The sequence below is a fragment of the Microtus ochrogaster genome, chromosome 2 (assembly GCF_000317375.1).
Source record: "Microtus ochrogaster isolate Prairie Vole_2 chromosome 2, MicOch1.0, whole genome shotgun sequence".
NCBI lineage: Eukaryota > Metazoa > Chordata > Mammalia > Rodentia > Cricetidae > Microtus > Microtus ochrogaster.
In genome coordinates, this window is record NC_022010.1 from 32,291,497 (window position 1) to 32,300,579 (window position 9,083).

Genomic DNA, 9,083 nt, shown 5'->3' on the forward strand with positions numbered 1-9,083 from the left:
AATTCAGGTTTTTAGCCTCTACCCTTAGAGCCACCTCCCCAACTCTATGTCAAACAAACAAATGCAAACAAACAGATCCCCTTTAAATCAACAACAAAACAAATAAAAAGCCAGCCAGAAGGCGGCTTCATTAGTCACATCCAGGGGGAGGAGCAGGCAAGGTTCTGCCCTTGGTGCTGAAACAGTACTGTGGGAGGTGGTGTATTCCGGCTCTGGGATCCTGACAGCTGGGTCCCTTTGTCTTTATTTTCCATCTTGATGGAAAGAATTAAGTTATTCATCCTGACACAAACAATTAACCTCAATTATGTCCTACAATTAACCTGGCTGGTTTAATAGTACAAGGCTGCTCTTCTGTATTCTGACAGTGGGGACTTTCCCTGGAAATTGCATCTCTCTGACCTCTGCACTTCCTGCTCAATGCTCCCCTCAGGAGACATTTGCACCAAATGGGAAATAGATATTTAGGGGACTCAGGGGGGCATGATGACTTAAAAATCACGCTACCTATAGAAAATTGTTCAGAAGTGGCTGGAGAGATGGCTCAACACTTAAGGACACAGGCCATGTGCAGGCAAAACGCTCACGCACATGAAACAAAAATCAGTCTTAAAAAAAAATATCCAGAAACACAGGGAAAACAAGGCTTGCTGCTTCGTGGGAACTTTGTAAGAACTGAGAACAAAAAGACTTAGCAATGGTCACAGAAATGCGTCAAGTGTGCATGTGTGATCAGCACAGTAGACCGCGAAGGAAACTAGTGTTTCTATGACCAGTGCTTCCCCTGCCTCCTGGAATTCTGGGTAATTAAAAGCTTCTTCAAGCTTCATTATTGCTTCTATTTAAACATCTAAGTGAAGGATCCTTCACGGGCTGGGCTGTTCTCTGTGGTTATGCTGACTAGAGCCTATCAAGCAGAAGTTATAATCATTGCAGGATTGAAGCGTTTTGAAATGCTATATGAAAATGCTGCTCTTGTCTAAAAATGGCAATTTCTTTCTGAAACTCAAAGCAGATGCTGCAAGGCTAATAGCTCAGTAAGCGCAAGGCAGCAGATGCCAACAATTTGGGTTGCTTCCCTTCCATTCAGAGAGCATGGTGTGGCTAGTACGATGTTGCAAGGCGTAGCAGAAAGCCCTGGTCGGGGAGAGGGTTGAGTGGCCGGTGATGCCAACAGCCCCTTAGTGGGGGATATTTACCTGTGGATTCTCATTAACTTTATTCTAGTAATTCTGCACAAATAAGGGGATAATTCTTTCAGTCTACAAATGACGAAGTTAAAATTCATAAAAATGAAATGACTTTCCCAGGAGCAAGAGCTTTAAGGTATAGACCGGGTCCAAGTCTGAGTTCTTTCCCTCATCATTTTTCACTATTGCTGAGCAAATAGTTGTGAGCACACGGTAAAGTGTGATTGCTGTGGGGGCAGGGATGGCACCGAATGAGCAAGGGATAACGTCAGTATGACACTGAGGTCCAGGTGACGGCTGCTTCTGGGCCTCACTGGGGTCTGAGAAGTAGGCCAGAGCTCAGTCGTTCTCATATGCATATTTTAATTTTCCTACAAGCGGTTGTATCACCTGGGGAGATCCTACATTTTATGATATGTTTCACTGGCATGCTTTTTAGCTCAACTAAAGTGCCCAGACCTAAACAATGCAAGTCTGAAAAGTGGGTAGCCTAGTGTGCCTTCTGCAAGGGCAATATAAAGGTGGTATTTTGATTGGGACTCGAGGATTAATTTCAATGGGATCCATACTTTTTGGCAGTATTCCCACAGTTTACAAACTTCTAAGTTCATCTCAGCAGAAATACTTTGATCTCCAGTGTTACATTTCTATTTTCAAATCCTTGTGTATACTTGAATGCAGTAATCCATACATGCCTACTTACCAAATTTCACACTTAATGGGATGTGAAACTTAAGAGAAAAATGAGAAAACTACCTAATATTCTTAATAAATAACCTAAAATTAAAGGAAAATAAACGTCTCCAGCAACCAAAAGTATTTCTGACTAATTTCCTGTCAGAGTATTCCTCCTCACTAATGAATTCAATTTGTCTCGTGGGGGCTTGTTTAGTTAGCTTCCTAGTGCTGTGATAAAGACCATGACCATCAGCAGCTTGGAGAGGAAAGGGTTTATTATTTGGCTTACACTGCCAGATCAGTCACACTTTACCACTAAAGGAAGTCGGGGCCAGATCTCAAGGCAAGAATCTGGAGGCAGGAACTGATGTAGAGACCATGAAGGAATTCTGCTTACTCAGTTTGCTTTCTTCTAACACCCAGGACCACCAGCCCAGGGATGGCACCACCCACAGTAGGCTGGGCCCTCCCACATCAATTATTAATCAAGTGTGCCCCACACACTTGTCTACGGGCCAATCTAATAGAGACATTTTTTCTCAGTTGAGGTTCCCTCTCTGGTAGATAATCCTAGCTTGTATCAGGTTGATATAAAATTAGCCAGGACAGGGATTTTATAAACTGAGGGTAACAACACTTCTTAAAAACAGAAACAACGCAATTCTCAATTGTGGGGAACATTATTTTCTCTTGACATCCTCTGACACGTTCTGACTGCTTCCTCTCAGGGGATTTCTTTTTCTGCGAGGAAGGAGGGGTTACAATGAGAGGCTCCTATGGGACAACCCTCACTTTATTTCAGTCATTATTGGGGGCTCAAGAGTGTAAGCTCAGCAGAGAACTCCCTTGTCGCACCCTGTGTCATGGTGCCACTGCAGACTCCGAGGACGTGAAGTTGCATTTCTCAGTGTAGAGAATAGTGTCACGTCTATCAGTCCGGCAACACTTTTCATTCATTGTGAGTTGGTCAAATGATGTGCGCTGTCTCAATTGCTACAACATCTCGTCCAAATGCTCAGAACTAGTGTCTGATGAAATACTTATCTTGATGTTAGAGAAGAGGATGCAGAAGTGGGTCCATACTCTTTTTTCCATATACTTTTCCTTTCCTTCTTGTTTGTTTGTTTTTTTTTTAAGACAGGGTTTCTCTGTGTAGCCCTAGTTGTCCTGGAACTCACTCTCTCAACCAGGTTGACCTTGAACTCACAGAGATCCACCTGCCTCTACCTCCAGAGTGCTGGGATTAAGGGTGTGTGTTACCATGCCTTTTCCTTTTTTAATATATCTGAGTAATTACATCATGGCTGTCAGCTTTACCCAGTAGATGAACACTAAGTCAGAAGACTGAACCTTTGAAACTCTAGAACTGCAGTTCTGAAGTCTGGCTGCATGTTAGTGTCAACTGGGTGACTCCCATCAGGGCTAAAATCCACTCTCAAACTCTATTAAGGCAATATCTATTGGGAGTCTCAGCAAATAAGACAATGGAAAGCTTCCTGGTGGATTAAAAGGTGAGCTGTGCTGAGGATCACTGCTCTGCCATTTGGTTATATTCTTCCAAGCAAAGACTACCTTAAGAAGTAGTTGCTCTTGTTGGATAATTATTTAAAATTTAAAAAAATAAAAGCTCACAACTGTGACAAGTCTGAAGTTAGTATGCCAGGTAATTTCCATTGTTTAAGTGACCAGTACCAAAGAACTCCATGCAACAAGTCAAATTATTCAGCTGTTTGGCAAAGCTGGGCCAATATATATTGTATAAATGCAGATTGGCTGGACCACAAGCAGACCGATCCTCTCCGAGTCAGGTGTGAGGAAGGCTCCCTGTTGGAAGGAGGTCGCTTGTTTGTTCTCAAATGCTCAGCCCCGAAATAACCACACAGAAACTGTATTAATTAAATCACTGCTTGGTCCATTAGCTCTAGCTTCTTATTGACTAACTCTTACATATTAATTTAACCCATTTATATTAATCTGTGTATCGCCACATGACTGTGGCTTACAGGCTAAAATTCTGGTGTCTGTCTCTGGTGGGACTACATGGCTTCTTTCCTAAACTCAGCCTTCCTTTTCCCAACATTCAGTTTAGTTTTCTCTACCTATCTACCCTATCAGGCCAATCCAGCTTCTTTATTTAACCAGTGGTATTCATAGCATACAGAGGGGAATCCCACATCAGCTCCCCTCAGTGAGAGGACACTAGCTGTTACAACTGCTCTAGAAAAACTCTTAATCCATGATTATCCCTTATGTTTTGTGAGCCAGGAACCCAAACTAAACATCTGTTCCTAGCACTTAAGAAAAATTAAAGCCTATTTATAAAAAAAAGGGAATTGGTTTTGTTCACAGAGCATTTGCCACATGGGTGTGGGGCAGGGATGCTCTCTGTGAGAGCAAGCTGATCAATCAGAGACTTGTGTGGACAGCAGAACATCAGCCCCACTATCTGCATCAGAACTGCGAAGTTTATAGGCTATCTTCTAGTTGTGAACACAATTGTTAAACTTGGGAGTGACCATGAATGAACACTTCAAAAGTCAATCTGAAAACTCATATACAGAAATAAAATTTGAAGGTGCCAAACTTCTCATTCCTCAGAGATCCCTAGGAGTTTTTTTGAATTGCACTGAGCACAGAAATTACCCGGGATCTGGGATAAATTTGGGTTTTCATTCTGTAGATTTGGACCAAGGCCCATGATGACACCAATTACAGTCATGTTGGATGATGTCGCTTTGGGTGAACAAGCCTCAAGCAATACTCCTGTTGATGGGCTAACAGCTCAGGGTCACCTCTCATAAATCAAAAGAGACCGTGAGGTGGAGACAAGGCAGATGTATTTTATACACTGAAATGACTGTAGATGATTCCCAACGGAGGAGCGGTAGAGTCAGGGGACACCAGAAGGTGGCTGGGATGTACAGATAAACCATGTAACTCTTCCCAGGCACCAAAGATGCATGAATAAGCCAAACAACCAGAGAAGTACTTTCTGCAGGGGCTGTAGGAGAGAGGATGATGTTACCATAGAAATCCCAGGGCCAGGAGCCCACACAGTCTCTTCAGTGAGGAAGAATCAGACCATGGAGTAGGATGGGAGATGTGTAGAGAAGCCCAGGGGTAGTCACCGACTCACTTGTATACACACATTCTCCCAACTGTACCTCCTTACCCGCTCACAGCTTGTTCCCAGCATGCAGCCCATAGACAAGATGTTTAATAAAAGCTTATTGAAGGAATGAAGACTAGAAAAGGGATCAGTTGGGATGGTCATGCCTGTCCCTTGTGTCCTATATTCTGGGGGGAAGTGATGGGTCAGTGGTTCTCAACTTGGGTTGCATGTTGGAATCATATGGAGTGCTTAGGAAATACTGATGAGTGGGTCTCACACCTACAGATTATGATCAAATGGCCCTCGGCCTTGGCAGGAAACATTGCAGATTATTTTTTTATACTGTGTGAAGAATTGTCACTGTAATTGGTTTAATAAAAAGCTAGATGGCCAATAGCTAGGCAGGAGGTATAGGCGGGACTTCCAGACAGAGAGAGCTCTGGGAAGAAAACAGGAGAAGTTGCTAGACAGATGTTGAGAAAGCAGGATGGGCAGTAAAGAGCCACCTAAAAGAATGTAGATTAAAAGATATGGGTTAATTTAAATTATAAGAGCTAATGGAACAAGCCTAAACTAAGGTCAAGTTTCCATAATTAATAAGAAGTCTCCATGTCATTACCTGGGAGCTGGTGGTCCTGATGAAAAAGTTCATCTACATTTGAACAGCTGTGTAGAAGATTCAAGTGTTACTAAACTCCAAGTGGCAGTGTTCCAAAGAGATTTCTCCCTAGTCACACACTCTGTGAGGCTGTGTAGGCAGATTCCTAATCCTCACAGAGGGAGAAGAGGCTGAGCTTAATGAGATGTAGGTGGAAAGACATCCAGCGGGCGTCTCCCTTCTAAGCTGGAAGGGACTAAATAGGCTTTCTGCAGGGCGGGACTGCATAAGCATTTGCAGCCATGCCCTGCTGGCTAGCATTACAGACAGCAGGTTACTGCTGATGCCTACTTAGGCCTTACGCTGTCCTACAACTCTAGCCTGCACATGTTCTCCGACGCCACGAGAAACACGGAAAAGTTTGGAACTGTGCCTGCAGCTTGGAGTTGCATACTTTGTTGTGATCTAACTCTAACAAAACACACTTTCTAAGAGCACAGTGGATGGATTCACTGTCTTCAAATGTACTAAACTTTTTTGTTCTGATTAAATTGATAGCAATCTCTATCTATCTATCTATCTATCTATCTATCTATCTATCTATCTATCTATCTATCTATCTATCTATTTATCTTTCTCTCTATCTAATCTATCTATCACCTATCTATACTATATTGGATTGACTACCTCTAAAAGATATTTTTATTTAATTTCTTGAGGCTTAACTGAAACAAATGAAACCGGCATTCCATTTGCTTCTTCATTACACCACAGCAAGTGATATCCCATTCTGGCCTGAAATCAACTCCGTAGCCCAAAGTGGCTTCCATCTTGCCATCTTCTGCTGCTATTTCCTGAGAGCGAGGACTACAGTTTGCTTTTATTTTATAATAAAAATTTCTTACCACCACATTAGCTTCTCGATAAACATCCTTTGCTGTTGCCTTACCGTCAAGTATAGACATACGTTCATGCGTGACTGATTATGGCACAGACTTGAATCGCTGTCCTAGGAGCAGCTTTAAGAGAGTTTCTCCTATCAGAGGCCTCCAGAGAAGGTGCACATTTATGTAAGACGAGTGGAGCACACCTCCTCCCTAGCCCCCAAAGATCCCAGTTCTTGGGCTGTGTCCTTCATCATTTTGCTATTGTAAGGCTCCTGTTTATGTGGTTTTGGAAGAGTTGGTTGCTATGGCAATGCGATCTTGCTGAACACCAGAATGCACCTAAAATTGGTGGAAGCGACTTTCTCAAGGTTTCCTCTAAGGATTAATCATTTTCCAAGAATTTAATCTTTTTTCCCCCTTTCCTGTTTGCACAGCATTACTGGAGCCCTGGGTCCGGCATCCTGTGCTCGGATCCACAGGTGCGCATCAACATTCCCCACCCGCCCTGGGCTCTTTTTAAGCTGGTTATTCTTCTAGTTCTCCTGTCTTAGGACCCTTTGTCCTCCTTGAAGGAGGACATGCCCTAAACTTCTCTCTACCCCCTTCTACCTCCTACCACTCTAATCTTTAATGTGTCTTTATTCTTTCATCCCCCCCCCCCCCGCTGTTGTTTCTATAGGACTCCCAGGTCAGACCGTAACCTAATCCTGAGTTCTACTCAAACCTCTATGTGCTGGAATCTCTCCCAGGAGAATTCTGGCAAGGGATTCTGGTTCTTTCTCCAACTCCTCCCACACTCCATAAGACTCTCAGCCTGTGCCTAAGTGCAAGGATTGTACAAGGACATCCCACCTGGGTAGGACTGAGCCTTGCAAGACCAACTCAGCCTTCGTAACACCTGTCACATGGAGATGTCATTGTTTGAGTCCCATCTCTTCCCTGGTGAAGACAGGAAGTGCATCCTCCTCTTCGTTGGTTCCTAAGAGCCTGGCACACACAGATGTGTAAGCGAGTGTGCCATTGTTACCTTGACCCTCACCATCCCAAACTGTCTCCACCAACCCTGAGGTCCCCCGTTTGCTACATTCAGAGCTCAGTTTTGAGGGACCTCCATTGACTTCCTTTTGCTCTATGTATGTGGATAACATTTTCATCACACTTCCCCCAAACTGGCTTGAATTCCTCCCTATAATCTTATTCCTTGATTCAGACTAGATTTTATACCAACCAAGACCCTGACTCATGGCCTGGCAGCTTCCTGATGTGAGCTGCTCTATAGACAGCCTCCAGATTTACAGCTCTGTAGCTCACCAACTTGGCCTAAGGCCCACACGTTGACATGAAAAGCCGGCTTGATGTGAGTTCTGTCCCTCCTTATCCTTCTGCTCTTTCTCCCCATCCAGTCCAGACCTCTGCCTAACTCTTTGCTCACCTTGTCCCTCTGGACCCTCTGACTTGGCTTAGAGTTCACTCCACTAGATCTTCTCCTGCGGCTTCAGTGTGGTCCCCTACTTATGCGTTGAAAGCCTTAGACTCTCAACATGTGATCTTAGATAGGGCTATTGTAGATCTAAGCAGTTAAGATGAGGTCACGCTGGAGTGGGATGGATCCAGTTCATTAACACTGTATCCTTATAAAAGCGAGAAATTTGGGCACACACACACGCTCATACACACACATGCTATGGGAGGAGACTGGGGGAGAAGCCAGCTAGCAACAAGCTGTGGGCACAAGCCCAGGAGAGGCCATTCTTTCTAGCCCACAGAAAAGCCAACTTGCCAAAGTCTTGGTTTTGGACTTGGGGCCTCCACAGCTGTGAGCCAACCGATTTCTATTTCTGTTATCTAATCACCCACACTGTGTTACACTGTGTTCCAGATGGCTACCATACTTCTTTCCTCTCTTTCAGCTCCTGGGGCCTTTATGTGCCTTGTTAGCCAGAGGTTCGAGGGCGCGTTGTGTTTCTGGGTCTTTGAGCTGTGCTCTACTTGTGTCTTGAGCACAGATCAGACTGCTTAACAGGACTCTGCACCCCACAGGACAAACCCTGTTTTTGTGCTGCTTTTCATCTCTAGTGCAGGCTGAGATAAATTGAATTTACCCTTTTTCTCTGTCAACACTGCATAATTCTGTAAACCCAGTGAGGTTAGAAGGGGTTCCAGAACACCAGCAGCAACACTGGCCAGTACACCATGGGCTTCCATAGGTCTTGGGGATGGATGAAGCCACACATCCATTAGACTGGAATAAGAACTCAGGGTATGTCCACTCGTGTGTGTGTGTGTGTGTGTGTGTGTGTGTGTGTGTGTGTGCACGCACACACGTGTATGTAGCTGTATATGCATACATATATGTGTATGTGTGCACATGGAGGCCTGAGGTCAATATCAGGTATCTTCCCCAGTCACTGTCCACATTCCCTTTTTTTTAAAAAAATTGAGTCTGTCCCTGAACCTGGTGCTTGCTGGTTCATCCAGACTGGCTGGCCAATGGGTTGCAGAGATCTCCCTCTCTCTCTTCCCAGAGCTAGGATTACAGGTGTCTGCCACAGCACCTGAGTTTCCCTTCTTGCCTTTTTCACACAGATGCTGGGGATCCAAACTCAGGTCCTCGTACC

At 44.2% G+C, this 9,083-nt stretch overlaps 1 protein-coding gene across 3 annotated transcripts in view; it reads right to left on the minus strand.

The window, feature by feature from the left end:
- The window catches only part of Dgkg (diacylglycerol kinase gamma), a 211,389-nt gene that overhangs the window by 153,614 nt on the left and 48,692 nt on the right, over nt 1-9,083 (minus strand). The window lies entirely within an intron of this gene.